Genomic DNA, 19,107 nt, shown 5'->3' with positions numbered 1-19,107 from the left:
TTTGGATGTTCCTGAGTTGTATCCTTTATAATAAACCTGTACTAGCAAAGGGCTTTTCTGATTTCTGTGAGCCATTATAGCAGATTACTGAACCTGAGGAAGGAGTTGTGGGACCCTTCAATTTGTAGCCTAGTCAGACAGACGTGTGGATGACCTGGAGACTCACTGCTCATAATTTGGCAACTGAAGTCAGGGGCAGTCTTGTGGGACTGAACCCTTAAGTGGTAGGGTCTGTGCTAACTACAGGTAGTTAGTGTTACAATTGCTTAATATAAGGTAGAACTGCACACATTTGGCATCAGGAGTGTTATGTGGGTAGAGGACACAGTCTTTCTTTTAGCAAGAAATGCACAGAATAAGCCTCGAGCACCTTATAGGGCCAGAAATTAAGAAAGCGCACACACAAAAATGAAAGCAGAACAAGCTGATGGGGATGCATCAGTGGAGTACAAGAGCCAACTGAAAAGTTCCCAAGAGGCAAAGCTGGGACTATTAGAACAATGCGATAGATAAAGCAGTGCTGAATTATAACCTAAAGCAGAAAAGAAATATCCGTGAGTCCACACTGACATAAAGAATGATTGAATAAAATGATAAATGGTGGAGAAAAGAGAAGTCTGCCATGCAGAAAAATTCCAAATAATTTATGTAGATAGTCCAACTTCAAGGAGGGGAAGTGTCATTCTGCGATCCTTAAGTGTCAAACGTAGTGACTTCCTTCTAGAGTACACTATGGAAAGGGAGAAAATATTACTGTGTGGTCCAGAAAGCTAACAAACGCTTCCTCAGCCTGGTGATCAAGGTCAGCATCAATAGTCATAAATCATGTTGAAAGGATGTACCCTTGATATGACACGATAAAAACGGTACTTTACCCCTGTGGTTTTCCTTCCAGTAATCCATAACCCCGTCTTATCATGAGAAAAGCATCAGACAAGTTCCAATAGAGTGGCATCCTGTAAAATACCTGACCACTACTCCTCAAAACTGTCAAGGACATCAAAAACAAAGAAAGTCTGAGAAGCTGTCAGTGCTAAAATGAACCAAAGGAAATGTAGTGATTGAATGTAATATGGGATTGGGTGGTTGGGGAGGACTTTAAGAAAAAACTAAGGAGATCTGAAAAAAACCTATAGAGTTTAGTTAATACTAATGCATCAAGACTGGCTCATTAACCATGATAGATGTGCTATACTAATTTAAGATGTTAATAACAGGGGAACCTGGGTGCAAGGTATATGGAAAGTCTTTGTGTTATCTTTTAGATTTTTCTAGAACTCCAAAACTGTCCTAAAACATAGATTATTTGAAAAGAGGGGACAAGCTCTGTGGTCATCAGGGCTTCCAACCTGGTCCCCTTCTCTCCTGACTCTGCATTCTGGGGGACTCGTAGTTCTCCTGATTTGCCCTCCCTTACCTTTGGCCAGTATGGCAAGGGCAATGCTGGCTATACCATTTGTCCCCCTGCGCTCCCTCCTTACCCTTTCTCTGTGCCCCTAGAAGTTGCCTACTATGAATTGCACCAACTGGGCTCCCTTCGTTCTGACTTCTGCTAGGTTCTGCAAAAGGAAGGCACTGGCAGGAGATCAGAAAGTGGAAGGAGAGAGAAGCTGGGGAATGTATTCCCCTGGTGTCCCTCCTGCTTGGCTGTGAGCTGGTGGTGACTGTGTTGTATTCTCTGAAGCTAGAGCTCTGTCTGGGAGCTCTGTCTAGAGCCCTGTCTGTTTCCCTAACCACTCCCTCCTCTTGTACCTTCAGATCGAGGCTAGTTATAGGTGCTGCTTCTTCCCAGAGATTTTACCATTACTCAATGGTTTCTTTGAACCCTGCCCACAGCTTGTAAGTAGGCCCTTCATTAAACTCATCTGTATTTCTCCCACTTGAATGTGGCACCCGGCTCCTGCCCCAATCCTACTGACACTCGGGGCTTCAAGGCCCTGATTATCACCAATGCTCCCTTGTGTGCTTGACCCACCCCCTGACTCTCCACCCGGCCCACGCAGTAACTCGCATGCTTCTCTAAGAAAACAAGAAAAGCTTGCCCCCCGACTGGTGCTTGGAAGTCTGAGCCTCAGATCTGCTAATCCAGTAGAAGCAGGAGGATAAGAGATTTGGTCAACATCATACCTCTATGTAAACTCGTGGTGAGGCACCCTCTTCTACTTAGTGAGGTTCTTCATTTGAAAAAAGGGCATGTTAGGGGCACCTGGGTGGCTCAGTCACTAAGTGTCTGCCTTCGGCTCAGGTCATGATCCCCGGATCCTGGGATCAAGTCCTGCACCGGGATCCCTGTTTGGCCCTCTCCCACTCCCCTGCCTGTGTTCCCTCTCTCACTGTGTCTCTCTCTGTCAAATAAATAAATAAAATCTTAAAAAAAAAAAAGAAAAAGAAAAAGAAAAATGGGGATGTTGCCCCTATCTCTTACTGTAAGAATGGTCAGTGACAATGCAAGTGAAGTCATTAATATAACTAAAGAAACATGTAACAACATTATTTTTATAATCTTTTCTCCTCATTATAAAAATAATATAAGTTCTAGGATGTTAAATTTTTTATAAGCATGTATTCATACATTAATATTGTAATTAAGAGACTATAAAAAGATAAACATAAAATAGATGCTTATGATTAAACATTTGAAAAATATTTTAAAAGTTTAAAGGAACCAATAAAAATGACCTGCAAGGTTGGGACAACAAAATGGCGCATTGAAAGAACATGAGACTTCACTGTTAAAATCCTGGCACCATCCCTTTTAGCTGTAACCTTGTAGAAGGCACAGAGCTCCTCTGAGTCTCATTTGTCACAGCTGTAAAAGAAGGGACACTAATACTTCCCTAAGAGTATTGTAGCAAGCATTAGCAATAATATAAGCATGGCCTTTCATACAGCGCCTCACGCAGTTTGTCTGAGGAGAGACGGAGCTGGGCTTGACTCTCCGCCAGTCCCAAGCTGTTTGACCCCGAGAAAGTTAACTAACCTCTCCTGGTCTGTAAAACAGGGAGACAGAAATGATTACTCTTTCTCAAACAGGGTAATTCATGACAGAAGAGCTTCTCAGGACAGCAAAGAGCTTGCGTTTCCGCCTCTCTCTTTGTCTTCTACCTGCTCCTCATCTTTATGCCTTCACCATCATCAACCACCATCGCCATCATCAGGGAGGAGGGGGGCAAACTGGGCCACTCGCCATCCCCAGAATGCGCCTTCAGAAATGTATTTTAGTTCAAGCCTGTTGACAAGGCAGTACTGGTAACGTGGGAGGTCATTGGTCATGGACTTTGGGAAGGGCTGCTTCCTAGGGGATGGGGGCTGGGGCCTTCCCCACCCATACATTCCTGCACTGATCAAACCTAGCAAGAACAAACAGTAGCAATAACCTTACATTGGAGAAGAAAAAAATAAATAAGGAAAGTGGAGAGAGAGAGGGAGGGAGGAGCTGGGGATGGGAGATGAAAAGGAGTGAGAGAGGGGGGATGTTAGGAGAAGCTGTCTTTTCTAACTTGTCAGCGATGGGGGGATTTTGCCAGGTTTTTGTTTATTTTATTTAGGTTTATGTGCTTGTTGGAGAATCTGCTATTGTCTTTTCTGTGAGCCGGGCACTGGACTATGCACTTTGCAAATATTAAATTTGTTGTAAACATACACAATTACAATTATAATCATTTGATTATATGGCGTTCTAGGAAACTCGGACATGGGTTTAAAGCAGCGGGCACACCTGTTCTGTCTCACTCCCCTCTCTGTATTCTGGGGGTTGGTACGATGGCATTTGCACACCTAACTATACACTGCTCATTCATTAATTTTTCCAAGAAAGATTTATTGCACTGTTAAGTCAAGAAAACAGTACACACTGACCTGGAGCTTATATTCCAGTGGAAAGAGACAGAACAAAGAAAAATTAGTCATAAATAATTCTTTTAGGGAACCCAGAGTTTCAGGATGAGTAAGTCCATCAGATAGTCTTTCTGAATGCAGCTTTTAATGGCTCAGATGGTGGCCAAAACCTAAGGACATGGTTTTGGAGAATAGGGTTATCCGGGGACATGCCAACAAGAGGAAGACCCAGATGGGGTGATCCGAGGTCGGGGCTATTCCCCACATCCCACCTTCAGCTGGGTCCTGGCCTGGAGCTCTGGCATCGCTAGCTAACCAGGCTGTTCCCCACAGTTTCCAAGAATGAGGGTAGCGCTGAGCCCAACGGCGGGCTGGGGGGCTACAGAACTCCCTTATCTCTTTATCTTCTGCAGGGACTGTTTCAATAAGGCAGAGGGGAAGCAGGGATGATAGATTTTCTTAGGAAAATAATATTAAAGTTCAATTTGTTAAATCAGCCTCCTGATCTTATCAACGGTGGGCACTCATTCTAGCAGCAGAACCAGGAGGTGATAAATTCCTTAGGATGAGTCCACAGATGGTTATCCTAACGTAGGACGAAATCAATGGAAAAGTCATCTAAGGAATGTACTCGGGGCTTATAGAATACGGGGCTGGTAATATTGCTCGATCAGATTGCAATCATTATTTTCCCCTGGTGTGTGTATGTGTGTGTGTCATTTCAATAACAAAGCTTTCGATATTGTTGGAATTTCCCTCTTCGGGTGAGAACAGCAGAAACACCTGTTACCTCTGTTCTTGTTTTCAACAACAAAATTCAGACTCTCTACTGTGCCAAAACGTTTCCTGGAAATTTTTGGAAACGAGGCCGGGAAGGAGGTTTTATGCTGCTGGCGATGAGCACAAACCCATAGGACATAAGTGCTTCTCAGAGAGCCTTCAGTGCCGAGGAAAGCAACCTGACAGCCTGAGGGGCGACTGGGGAAGGAGCTGCCTTTGGGGAGACTTTATGGGCAGATAGGATAAGGGGTTACACCAGGGAATGCCTTAGGAAATGGCCCAGGGACTGGCATTTACCCCATTTATCCAGTCACCCAATAAGGGCCGAGCACATTCTGTGTGCCAAGACCTGTGTGAAACACAGATTCGTGGGAGCCTGAGCAAGTTATTCCCTTGCTTGAGGAGCTTGTGATCTAGGGAAAGGTGGGCCATATTGGCCCTGCTGGGTTTTGTTATACCCCAAGGGCGAAAAATGATCTTTACATTTTTTTAATGGTTGCAAGCAGGTGGGAGTAATATTTCATGACAGGTGAAAATGACAAGAAATGCCAATTTCGGTGTCCATAAATAAAGTTTTATTGGAACACCGTGCTGCTCATACATCTATATTATCATCTACGGTTGAGTACTCCCTGCAGTAACAGAGTTGAGTACCTGTGACAGAGTGCTTATGGCCCTCAAAACCCAAAATATTTGTTATCTGGACTCTTATTTGTTTGTATGTTTGTTTCGTATTTATTTATTTAATCTGGCCCTTCAGAGAAAAAGTTTGCCAACCATCATCAGGAGGGCAAAGGAAAGTAAGAAGGGAGAAGCTGCCTCACAGAGTTGCTAAGACCTAAGGGTGGTATGTAGAGTAGGGCCCCTACCTCTAGGACCAGGACTCGGCACGTACCATAGACATCGGCATGACAGGTGTCCACACAGCTAAGGAGAGAGTAGAAGGAAGCTTGACCCACTCTGTTGGAGTGGGATCTCCCGCCGCTGGCTTCTCAGACCCCCAGCTGGCCTTGCAGCCCCTGCCAGAGCACGCTCCTGTCGGACTGGAAAGAACGCAGTCCCGGGAGGCTGGTAGGCCTGGATTCCCTGCATCAGTCAGGGTTCTCCAGAGAAACACCCCCAGAGGGGCGCCTGGGTGGCTCAGTGGGTTAAGCCTCTGCCTTCGGCTCAGGTCATGATCTCAGGGTCCTGGGATCGAGTCCCGCATCGGGCTCTCTGCTCAGCAGGGAGCCTGCTTCCCTCTCTCTCTCTCTCTGCCTGCCTCTCCATCTACTTGTGATCTCTCTCTGTCAAATAAAAAAAGAAAAAAGAAACACCCCCAGAAACAATGGTTAGCCAAGTATCTGGGCACCCTGTAATCCCGTCAAGTCGACATAGAAAATTAACCTTCACAGTTCTGACTGACCCTGGTAAGCTATTTATCTTTTTGGATTAGAAAAAACTGCCCTTTCTAACTCATACGCTGGTGGTAAGGATGAAACTCACTTCAAGCTTCACAAAAGAGCCGAGTGCTCTATAAATATGACATGATTTCTATTTTTTCAAAGGCCCCTTCTCATTTCTTCTATGACACTGAAGACTTTTCAGAGAGTATTAGCTGCCCATCAACAGCTTTGCCAAGAGCCTGATCTGTATACAGTTAGCACTTAATAGCGGGAATTTGCTTCCATGGACTAGATGGGTTCACTTGGCCCCAAGCTGTGTCTTGCTACTCACTGGCATTTTCCTATCTCTTTGTTAATCAGTCTGATTCTGAGCACTGAGGAACCATAAACATCCATGAAAAACTACAGGAGATCTGTGTTTCTGACAAAAACAGCTAATCCTTCAACCAGATTTTTTTTTTCTTAATTAAAAAAATAAAAATATAAAGGACACTGCAGGACAGTCCTGAGCCCCCAGCCCACTCTGTTTCCTGAGAAATGGAGTGTGTTTGGGTGACAGGTGGCAAACCTTTTCACATCCTGCTTTCCCGGGATCACTGAAAAGACATTTTACCTATTTCCGAGAAATTGATCTTTGATTGTATTTGCTGCTTGTGGGATATCTGGGGAGAACAAAATACTCTGCTGGTTTTAAATATATGCAAAGTATCTTAACCTGATAGAAGACAGTGTTCATCAAAGGGAGAAATAGCAGGGGAAGGAAGAGGGAGAAAAGGAGGGGTGGGGGAGAGAGAGAGAGAGAAGCGAGCCCTCTCAGGATGTCATCCCTACTCTGTCAGAGAAGAGGCAGGCGTGGAGAAATGATAGCAACAGGATGGTCAATATCTTGAATTCACTGCTCATCACTTCTTGGTTCAGTCTAGGTGAAAATGTTATGAAAAAATATCTTCTGTTTAAATCCATTTTCACAGCAGCGGAGAGAGGCACCAAGTAAAACCAATTCCATTCTACAGGTGTGGGAAGTGAGTGCCTAGTGTTCAATGACAGTAGAGCTGGACAGAGAATCCAGACAATCCCAGAGAATCCCTAGGAACCCCTTTGGTTTAAAGCAGCCTGATTCCCTGGGGTCTCATTCCGCCCCTTCCTTTGCCGATTTGTCCCTCCCCTCCGATGACATTTCCTTCTCCCAGGTAATTTTGAGCAGTAGTTCCCAGTCCTGCCATTTGAAGAAAGAAATTGTTTTAAAAATTGAAACTCTCAAACTGTGGAGTCAGTCCTTTAAGTCTCCTTCTTGTTTTAAACACCGAAAAGAAGAAACGCTCACTATTCTTAAAGAGAAGCAGAGATCAAAGGCAGGAGTTAAACCCACAGTTACAGAGCTGTCATTTCAAAGATTTTCCCACCATTGCTGTACTTGGAATTTGCGGTAAGCAACGTGTCTCAAGTCAATTGCTTCACATGTCTTTCATGATTCCTCTTCCTGAGGATTTGACAATCTAACGGTATGTTTCCCCCACCACAAAAGTCAGCTTGACACCCTTGTTTCTCCTTTAATAGATAAAGGCCCTCTGATAGAGAAATGGCACATGGCTTTTCTTGTGGTCTTATCAAAGTCAATAGAAGAGTCAGCACTTGACCATGTAACTCTGGCCTTCCTTCTATTTGGGATTACTAAGGAATGCATCCAGTCCCGTCTTGGGCTAACTGGACTAAGAAGACAAAGAGGAATAATACACTGGGACAACACATTCACTGGGGGATCTGGTGATCTATCACAGCATCCATCAGCAGTCTTTTTAAAATTAATTAATTAAACTAATTGATTGATTGATTTGAGAGAAAGTGTGAAAGAGCACACACGCCAGATGGTGAAGGGGCAAAGGGAGAGGGAGAGAGAATCTCAAGCAGAGCTGACACAGAGCTCGATCTCAAGACCCTGAGATCATGACCTGAGCCAAAGTCAAGAATCAGACACCATCAGTGGAGCCACCCAGGCATGCCCCATTAGCAATCTTAAGATAGACACTGATAATTCCAGCAAAAGAAAGAAAGAAAAATGAGAAGAGAAGAAAAGAAAAGAAAAAGGAAAGGAAAGGCAAAGAAAAGAAAAGGAAAGGAAAGGGAAAAAAAAAAAAGAAATTAGATGAGGAAAAAGAATCTAGTAGTCAAGAGTCCCTACTGCCTCTAGCCCCTCACCAGCCCTTTGGCAAGAAGCTCATTACACTCATCCAGCAAGCTCTGGAAGATGTAAGACATAAGCTGAATGAGGGAAGCTCAAGTTTTCTTGTAGCCGTGGGCTGCACAACCCCTACCTCTGTACAGAGGGTGTCCAGTAGCAACAGCAAGCCCAGGCATGGCTTCAGGTGTTGGGTTTTGTTCTTTGTTAAGATTTTATTTATTTATTTGTCAGAGAGAGAGCATAATCAGGGGGAGCAGCAGGCAGAGCAGGCAGAGGGAGAAGTAAACTCCCCTCTGAGCAGGGAGCCCGATGCGGGGCTCCATCCCAGTACCCTGGGATGATGACCTGAGCAGAAGGCAGACACTCAAATGACCGAGCCACCCAGGCATCCCCAGGTGTTGGTTTTACAAGGAAAGGACCAGAGTTAGAGTAAGATGTTGTCCTTTCTGTTTCTAAGGAACCTGGGCTTGCAGAGCTCAGATTGGTTTAACTCAAAGTTACTCTGGAGTAGGGTAAGCAGCAAAGGGCAAATTCAATACAACTTCAGTTATGTTAATGAGAGCTGAGTCATGCAGGGCAGCCCTCTCCTGCAGACTCTACCAGGGTTCCTGAGCTAGTTGCCCCAGTGGCCTTCACCTCTCAACAACAGGAGCCTGGATCCCCATAGCAATGTAATAGATGCTCATGAAATGGAATGACCCTAAAAATGAGACTCAGATCCACAGAGGAAGACTTGGCCCTCCTGGGGTATGGGTGTCCTTTCCCAGTTCTACACTCTGGCATTTGAGGCGTGGTCTACATGGGGAGGAGACCCAGCGATGGGAATGAAGCTCCGGGCTCTCAAACTGGGATGGTGATGCTTGAAGAATGTCCAAACTCAATCAAGGCTGATGGTCTGACCTGCTTTTTTTAGTGATGCCCTTTTGAGTTGTGAACATCTAGAGAGCTGAGTACAGAGTTGAACCCGAGCCCATTGACAGGGCTGATCTGTAGGATTATCTTGACTTCAGAAGGTAAATTCCCATATCTATCCAGGCATGAAAGTTTCCTGTTTATTCTTTCAACAGACATTTTTGTGAAGAACTCCAGGCTAGGCATTGCAACAGAAACTACAGATACAAAAACATTAATATGTGGACCTTTTCCTTGAGGAAATCACGGTGGGCTTTCACAGTGGTATTTCCTAGAATCATTACGTCATCCACAGTGTTGGATGGGGCAAAACTGGGGTAGAGGGGTAAGGATAATTAGGGACCAGTCTTGAGCCCAAATGACCTCGACTATTTAATATGAACCCTAGGGTTTCTGCTGAGGCAAGGGCCCTGCTCTGAACCTCAGACTTTTGGGCTAGGGCTTTGATATCCTATCTGGCATTTGTTTTAAAAAAAAAAAAAGAAAAGAAAAGCTCCTACTTAATGTCAGGCTCTAAAAAGGATGAATTTCTTTCTTTTTTTTTTTTTTTAAGGATGAATTTCTTGCCATTTTTTACACCTTTAAGCATCTCAGCATCATAGAAATTTCTGCATTTCTGCTGACATGTCTCACCCATTGGGTTGGATCTCTACATATTTATGCCATTCCAGACTGAGCCTGAATTTGCTATAGACCAGTGGACTTTTCTTCCTTCTTTTCTTGTTTCCATCCTTCTTTTCTTATTGGGACTAACTCCACAGATTACCATCTCGTGAGGACCACCCAGAAAGCAAAATTAATACCTCAGCGCCAAACCTACTTATTTGTAGCTTCTTCCTTTTCATCTTGGCTTGCAGCTGAGAAGCCAGCATGCCTCCAGACAGACCCCAGTTATTATGACACTGTCCAGATTAAATCTTTCCCCAGGAAGACCTCATCCTCCATGTCATCTGTACCATGCCCCCTCCTTTGTGCTGCCATTGTGGATTCTTGTGTGTGTACCGAGGAGAATGACAGCCTGAAATTAGACTGTTGCTTTTGGACACTGAGTAGGAAGATGATTCCAAACCCAAGTGTGAAGTCAAGTTGACCCCTGATGATCAGCCTGAAAGGTCTCTTTTAACCCCCTCCTGCAGATGAGTTTGGATCAGCTTCAACACAAGAGTTAAACTGGTGCTTAGGGACAACAGACCTGGGTCAAAATGCCAGTTCTACCTCCCTCTGTGACTTTGGACCCGTTACTTAGCTCTCTAAGCCTCAGTTTCTCTTTCTTTCTTTCTTTTTAGTTTCTCTATCTTTAAAGCAGTGCTAATATCCTCCCAGAGAGGATGACCAGAGAATTTAAATGAGATGGTGTGTTAAGACATTGGCTCAGTGTTCAGAAAGAGTTCAAAACATGGCAACTATTACTACTTTCTATGGTGATGGTTATTTCTTTGGCTCTCCCTAAATGAAACTGTAGAAGAGACTCAATCCTACCTTTGCAATGACAGAGCCAAAACATGATTCAGGAAAACCTGGAGGAAGAGCACAGGAAATTGCAGGTGAAACCAAAGAGCAACCTGAGAAACAAAGAGGAAGCAAGGCTCAAGGTTATGTCCTGTCCCTGGGACAAAATGTGCTTTTTGCTTTTTTGTTTTGTGTTCGTTTCCAGGTCTTGCATTTATGTTTTCATTATGGATTATTTCTAATATGCACAAAAATAGAGGAAACACTCTAATCAACCATCCACATACTCAGCCTCTAGCCTCAATGATCATTTGCCAACCACATGAAACTTGCTTTTGATACCTTAATTTCTTCCATATATAGTGATTAATGACCAGAGTCTATTTCCCTCCTTGCTAACAGGAATGGATAGGGATGGTTGTGAGGAACCTGCCATTCTTCCTACGCCCAAAATACCTTCCAGAAAGCCATGAACACATCATGTCATCATTTCAAGTACGATAGACTTGTGAAAATGTTGAAATTTTCCAGTCTGGCTTCCCCATCCCCAAGCTTGCCCACAAATCCAAGATATAACCTTAAACATATAAAGGAACATAACTTCCTTTTCCCCCCAACTCCTGTCATATTATGCAGTATGAAACAATTTGAGATTAAAGTGACAAATTAACTGTTAACTGCTAAATATTTAATGTCAAGAAAAGCTGTTTAAAACCCATAAAAATGCAGGCAATAAATCTGAAGAGTATAGAGGGGAAATGTTATATTAACTTAGATTTTGCAGCACCTTAATATTGTCTTATATTAGACGCTTGCCAATTGGAGAACACACAACACATTTACTGCATAAATTTATGAACATGTTCCGGTAACCCCATCCATTTTCTCTGTATTGTTTTCTCTTGGCATTTATAGCAACTTCAGTTTGTCACTGCATAAGGATAAGTGATTTTAAAATTTTTTCCTCTGGCTTTGGCTCTTGCTTAGAGAAGTACACTCATGGCTACCTCACCTTTTCCCCATCACCCTGGAAAAATCAGGTTGACTTTTAAAATGAAAGTGATAGAAACTAAAGCAGGACTACAGAAGAGGTAGAACCCAAGGATGGGAAAGCTCTCACTTTCAACCTCCCAATAACTCATCCTCAGAATTCATATTGCTACTCTTAATATATTCTACTGAGATTGCTAATACTTGCCACAAAACAATTGTCAAGAAATACAGAGGGAGGGGCGCCTGGGTGGCTCAGTGGGTTAAGCCGCTGCCTTCGGCTCAGGTCATGATCCCAGGTCCTGGGTTCGAGCCCCACATCGGGCTTTCTGCTCAGCGGGGAGCCTGCTTCCTCCTCTCTCTCTGCCTGCCTCTCTGCCTACTTGTGATTTCTCTCTGTCAAATAAATAAATAAAATCTTTAAAAAAAAAAAAGAAAGAAATACAGAGGGAGTTAATGAAGTAATAATGAGGTGAAAATGCCTATGAGTTATAGAATGTTCCTTGGTTTAAAGTGGTAATAAATGAATGTGAATCAAGCGAGAGCTTTGGATCTTTGCTTGTATTGTCTTCCCTACCAGAATGCTTAATCCCCTTCTTCTTTGCCTATCTACAGGGATGCCATGTGCAGCTACACAGGTTGTGCACTGCATATCTCCAGGGGCTCCATTCATACAGACCTCTATGTGATTAGTGTTCTTGCCTGTTATGCTCCACCTCTGGGATGCTTTCCTGACCCCCTCAGTCCTCAAGTTTCTCTCCCTTCAGTGGGCACTCAAAGATGTTCTGGCCCTGATCTCATGAGAGGACAATGCCTCACACCCCAAATAAGAATTCTCACCAGGGAACCCTGAAGACCTCAGGTGCGTGATCAAGAGTGAACTGAGAAGGGAGCTTTAACCCTGTAAGTAAAACCCAGTCACCACAGTGATGTTAAACTACCCACAGAAAAACCATAGCTAGGATTCTTGGGCCAAGAAGGCCTCCGCCATTGCCACAGGGAAACCAAAGGGGGTGTTCAGATGCAACCAGCTCCTTCATCTGAAAGGATATCAGCTCATGGTCCAGCCTGAGGTCAAGCTGCGTATCTCAAAGAATACTGCTTCCAGAATTCCTTACATTGGAGCCAGGACAGAGCTAGTCACGTGCATGTCTCCAACCTCCAGTTCCACCCTCTGATTCCTCAGGAACTGGGCTTCATTGAGCTGCAACTTATTCTTCCTTTGCTTTAAACAAGAGCCCAGAACCCCTTTGTATGAACATCATTCAGACTCCCAGCCCAACTCCTGCTACAGACCATGACCTGACCAGTTAGCCAGGTCCTCTAAGCCTGGCCAGTATGCCTCCCTGTCACTGCTTCTGTCCCCCTATCCAGGGCCATTATGCAGCCCAGGACAAGGCAGTTATACTGATAGCTTGATATTTGGCTCATGTAACCTGTGATATGTTTTGAACATAGTGTTCCACCTGGATGAGGACACAGGCCAGGCTGCATTGGTTTTTCTATCCCTAGGAGCCAGCACAGCCATGAACGCACAGTGGGTATTCAAAAAATATTTGTTAATAGTGCTAGGTGTGTAAAGGGAGCAGCTTAAAATTTCCTAAACTAATGAAAGAATCATAGCCCTTGTATCATCTATTTTTTATTGCCTTGTGTTGACATGCCTCTGGTTAGTTTCCCAAACCTGTTTCCATGGTGAATGTGGCAGGAATATGTGATTATGGGTCTGTAACTTTCTCTTCCTTTTGAAAAAGCTGTGTGATCACCATATTTCTAAATATTATCTTGTAGCGGACCTGTCATTGTCAATGGCCTTCTGGAGTTGGCTTCTCTTACCATGAAGTTGACTGTTGTATGGAAATTTCTTATAAATGTTCCAGGAAGGAGAACTAGGACAGGGAATTCCTAAAGGTCCAAATGAGGATGAGAGAGGTAACCTTTCTGTGGGGCTCTCCGATGCCAGGATATACTTATATAACTTTATTTAATCCTCTCAACCCCATTTTACAGATGAGAGAAACTAGGACTCAGAGAGGTAACTACATAAGATAGGGGGGCTCTTAAAAGGAGAACTCGACTCTAATACAGGAATATCTGACTCCAGGGTCCAGGCTCCTTTCACTGCACGTGCTTCAGAACAAGTTGAGTTGGGAAGATAACTCAAAAGGGAAGCTATGGAAGTTTGAGGACATGGATGAGAAAGATGACACCCTACACAAATGAATTGTGTGGTGATAAAGAAAGACAAAGGGAGATAACAGACAATATCTGGTGTTGGTTTTTATCCAGAAGCAGGGCAAGGATCCTATCTGTCCTGGTTACCATTGTCAAATCTCTGCTTAGTACAAGCCTGGCTCCTAATGTGTGCTTTACTTTTTTTTTTTTTTTTTAAGATTTATTTTGAGAGAGACAGAGCTGGTGGGGAGAGGGGCAGAGGAAGAGAATCTTTCACACATACTTCCTGCTGAGTGAGGAGTCCAACTTTGGACTTGGGCTCGATTCCACAACCCATGAGATCATGACCTAAGCCAAAACCAAGAGTTGAATGCTTAACTGACTGTGGCACCCAGAGACCCCTAATTTGTGCTTTAATTTGTCAAATAAGTTTCTAGTCTCTGACATGAGGCTTTGTTTGTTTTGCAATTAAATCTCAGCAGGAATAGTCAAATGCACCTTTATTGGTTTTAGCCACTCTGCATAGATTGTTTCATGAATGTGCAACCCAAAGTGCTTCATAGCTTACCCTAAGTCTTTCCTAGAAGGTAAATGAGCAAAGTGGTTTTGAGCTGTTGGGCTTGGAAAATCAGGAAGCATGTAAGATGATAGTCCCTGGATGCATGCGACTATTTTAAATTCAATTAAATTAAAAATGTAGTTCCTGCATTGCACCAACCACATTTTTAAAAAAGATTTTATTTATTTATTTGACAGAGAGAGAGAGATCACAAATAGGCAGAGAGGCAGACAGAGAGAGGGGGAAGCAGGCTCCCTGTTGAGCAGAGAGCCTGATGCGGGGCTCCATCCCAGGACCCTGGGATCATGACCTGAGCTGAAGGCAGAGGCTTTAACCCACTGAGCCACCCAGGTGCCCCTGCACTAACCACACTTTGAGTCTTCACAGCCACATGTGGCTAGTGGCTACCACACTGCGCAGGCAGGGCAGATAGAAAACATTCCCATCATCACAGAAAGTTCTATTGGACAGCACTGGATTAGAACACATCCTAGTTGTATGGTCCTACAGCTGTGCAACATGGACAAATGAACAAATCATCAACTGACACTTACGATGGAAATAATAATAGTATCTGTCTTAGCTTAAGTGTCCCAAAAAACAGAATCTAAAACAGATGTCTATGTACAAATCCTTTACTGGGGAGTGTCACTGTAGAGAACAGGCATCAAGAATGAAAGAGGGAGAGCCCGTTCATGGTACATGTTTGAGTGGCTGTCATCCGTAAGCAATTAACTACTTGATTCTTCAAAACTATCTGCAAAGCTGTATAAAGTGCAACTCAGATTCAATTTTCTGGGAAATGGAAAGGGACAGGAAACATTCATCTATGGGTTCTCACTCCCTTTGCTTTCCTCCAGGGGTAGGGGGTATGCTGATTCAAATATTCATCTCTGAACAAGCTAAAATTTGGTTGCCCTGTCCCTGCCAGACAGTGATCACTCCAATTCCCATTCACCTGTCCCTAAGAGATGCTCACATTGAATCACCTGGGTTCTAGATAAATCCTTCCCTATGTGAGTTGTATCTCACTAGCTCTTTGTGGTAATCAGGGGTCAATTACCCTTGCCAGTATAATAGTTCCTTTCTTGGTCTCCTTGTGCTTTAGCTTGAGGACTCTGCAAATGATCAGGTGGAATGACAGCTTCAAGTTCAGTGACTAAGTCCCCTGGCACCACTCCTCCCTGCTCCATGTATTCTAGATGTTGGGGAGATAGCACCATATATCTTCTTTAGACTCAGTACATGTATTATACCCTGCAGAAAAAAAAAAAAAAAAGACAATCCAGCAGGGGGCCACTCCTGAGATAAAGTCTTTTTGGGGATGGCCCTCAGTAAAGTATTCAGTTAGGATTGCTGCTTCTGAATAATAGGGTACATGGTGGGATCAGAGGATCCTGTGGTCACGTATCCATTATTGATCCCTGTTTGCCATTAAAAAAAGACCCTTTCTTCTAAGGTAACACGGTGCTATATATAATTCTATATATATAACATTGTATCTAATGTATCGTATATACATTATATCTATTGTACATATCATATATACATTGTATATAATGCTAATAGAAGAGGGATTCTGTAGTTTGATAATAGTGGCTCTGCTGAGGGCACCGTGGGCTAGAAAGGCAAACACATATCTGGATTAAGTATCAGTTCTGTTAAGGGCAAATTTCTGCTCCCTCTGGGGTAGAAGAGTCTGATATAATCAAGCTACTACCAATAGTCTGGCTGGTGTCCTTGAGGAATGGGACTATATCAAGGGCTCATGGTCAGTCTTTGATGTTGGTTAGTTGAACACTCAGAAATGACATTAGGCTTGATGAGAGCGGACCTATGCCGTTGGACCCATGGATAGTCTTCATGGCTGCTGCCGTTGGTCACTCTGGTTTTCGATCCATTGCACCGCTGCTAGAGTGGCTTACAAGAGTCGCTGACTAACATTCATAGGATGAGTTATCCTATCCATCCACCGGCTGTTTAGGGTCTCCTCTGAAGAGGAGGTATCAGATATCCTCTGTTGGGTGTCAATGTGAGACACAAAGATCCGCCTGCTTTTGTCTCATTCCCACAGGTCCAGCCGCATAACTTTCCCCCAGAGTTCTCTCTGTCTTATGTCTTCTAATCTCATTCCTTTCAAGTCCCTGACCAACCAGCCAAAGCATTCACCACTGCCGAGACATCTGTGTTTATCCATACCTCAGGCTACTTCTGTTTTCACAGAAAATGGAATAATTAAATAGACAAATTCTCAGTGCTCCATCTACTAGGAAAATTTCCCTTTACCCCTGGACTTATAGAATACATTTTTAGCCAGCACCAATATAGTATACCAACCCATCTAGGAACTGGGGTCAAATTCTTTCTCCCTCTATTAGCTGGCTATAGAGACACCCTCCTCCCACTTCATAAAGCCATTGTTGCAAGTTGAGGATAGATGTTGGTGCAAAAAAAGGTAAGTGACTTAGGGACTGGGCCAATAGATCCTACAACTTGCTTATGCATTCTGGTGACAGGATCCCAAATGTATTGTTTGTTATGCATAGAGAATAACTTCTGTACCCAACTGACCTTCTGTCTTAGTGGTTCTGATAACAGTGAGCTCAGAATGGTCAGTCTGGGTTTCATAGACTTTTGACATCCCAGGTATTAGAGACATCTGCTAGAGCCCAGGATATACCAGGAATCATTTCTGGAAAGAAAGAAAGAAAGAAAGAAAGAAAGAAAGAAAGAAAGAAAGAAAGAGAGAAAGAATTGTCTGATTCAGAAAGGTATGGCCAACTCCAGAAACCAGCTATAATTCTCATGTTAGGGCTTGCCAGAAACTTCAGACAGCATTCTTACCCACAAGGATCTCCATAGCACCATCAGATCTGCTGGGTCAGGTGGTCCCAGCAACAGGACAGTTTGCCCTGAAGCCTGGACCCATTGCTAATTGTTTTTGTGTTCTGGATCCCACTTGAAAATAGAAGCCTTTCTAGTCACTTGATGTACTGGTTAGAATAGTATTTTCAAGTAAGTGCAAGCTGCTTCCAAAATCCAAAATGCTTACAAACATTGTGCCTCCTTGTTAAGATGTGCAAGGTATAAACACTTGTCCTCTACCTTAGTATAGGTATCCCAGGCCATCCCAGACTTTATGGACGTCTAAAAATTTCACCACCAACTACATATCTACAGGAAACATAGAGTAACATGCCAAAGGACTCCACAGGGATGCCATTAGCAAAATCTAATTCTGCAGGAAAAACAACTTAGTTCCTTTAACAAATAAATTGCAAGAAAAAAAAATCCCAGAGAGATGGAAGGGGAACTGGTAAATTAGAAGCAACTTTATTTATTTTTTTAAAAAGATTTTATTTATTTATTTGACAGAGAGAGATCACAAGCAGGCAGAGAGAGAAGAGGAAGCAGGCTCCCCGCCGAGCAGAGAGCCTGACGCAGGGCTCGATCCCAAGACCCTGGGATCACAACCTGAGCAGAAAGCAGAGGCTTTAACCCTCTGAGCCACCCAGGCACCCCTAGAAGCAACTTTAAAAACATATCAACCAGGGCACCTGGTGGCTCAGGCAGTTAAGCGTCTGACTCTTGATTTCATCTCAGGTCATGATCTCAGGGTCATGGTATCAAGCCCCACTTGAGCTCTGTGCTTAGCAGGCAGTCTACTTGAGATTTTCTCCCTCTGCCCCTGCCTTTGCCACCTGTGCTCTGTGTCTCTCAAATCAATCAATCAATCAATCAATTAATCTTACTTGGAGAAATGTCTGTTCATGTCTTCTGCCCACATCTTGACTGGATTATTTATTTTTAAGGTGTTGAGTTTGATATGTTCTTTATAGATCTTGGATACTAGCCCTTTATCTGATAAGACATTTGCAAATATCTTCTCCCATTCTGTAGGTTGTCTTTTGGTTTTGTCAACTATTTCCTTTGCTGTGCAAAAGATTTATTTTGATGAAGTCCCAACAGTTCATTTTCGCTTTTGTTTACCTTGCCTTTTGAGATGTGTCTAGCAAGAATTTGCTGAGGCCAAGGTCAAAGAGGTTGCTGCCTGTGTACGTGAAAAAATGCTCCACAGAACTCGTCATCCAGGGAAATACAAATCAAAACCACAATGAGATACTACTCCACACCAGTCAGAATGGCTAAAATTAGCAAGTCAGGAAAAACAAATGTTGGTGAGGATGTAGAGAAGGGGGAGCCCTCTTGCACTGTAGGCGGGAATGCCAGCTAGTACAGTTACTTTGGAAAACAGCGCAGAGGTTCCTCAAAAAGTTAAAAATAGAGCTACCCTACAACCCAGCAATTGCACTACTGGGTATTTACCCAAATGATACAAATGTAGTGAAGTGATCCTAAAGGGCACCTGCACCCCGACATTTATAGCAACAATGTCCACAACAGCCCAACTATGGAAAGAGCCCAGATGTCCATTAATAGATGAATGGATAAAGAAGAAGTTTTATATATATATATATATATATATATATATATACACATACATATATATTTTTATGTGAATTATATATATATATACACACACATACATATATACACACACACATACATATATCTGGATCATATATCATATGAATATATATATGTATGTAAATATATGTATATGTGTATATATACCATATATATCATATATACCTGATCATATATATATATATCATATATATATATGTTAGTCAGCCATTTGAAAAAAACGAAATCTTACCATTTGCAATGACATGGATGGAACTAGAGTATTACGTTACGTGAAATAAGTCAAAGAAAGGCAATTATCATATGATTTCACTCTTATGTGGAACTTAAGAAACAAAATAGAGGATCATAAG

General features: G+C 43.1%; 1 long non-coding RNA gene across 2 annotated transcripts in view; it reads right to left on the bottom strand.

Moving 5' to 3' along the window:
- The window catches only part of LOC125080371 (uncharacterized), a 40,447-nt gene that overhangs the window by 12,132 nt on the left and 9,208 nt on the right, over positions 1 to 19,107 (bottom strand). Inside the window, exons 2-3 of one of the 2 annotated variants that reach the window (XR_007121347.1) lie at positions 10,573 to 10,655; positions 659 to 730 (exon numbers count right to left, since the gene is read on the bottom strand). This is a non-coding gene — a long non-coding RNA (uncharacterized LOC125080371). Of the gene's footprint in view, positions 1 to 658; positions 731 to 10,572; positions 10,656 to 19,107 lie in introns of those variants that run through there. The other variant, XR_007121346.1, reaches the window with a different exon arrangement.

Source organism: Lutra lutra, chromosome 11, assembly GCF_902655055.1.
Source record: "Lutra lutra chromosome 11, mLutLut1.2, whole genome shotgun sequence".
Classification (NCBI taxonomy): Eukaryota; Metazoa; Chordata; class Mammalia; order Carnivora; family Mustelidae; genus Lutra; species Lutra lutra.
Note: the sequence above shows the minus strand (reverse complement) of the source record. Positions and strands in the feature narration are given on the sequence as shown.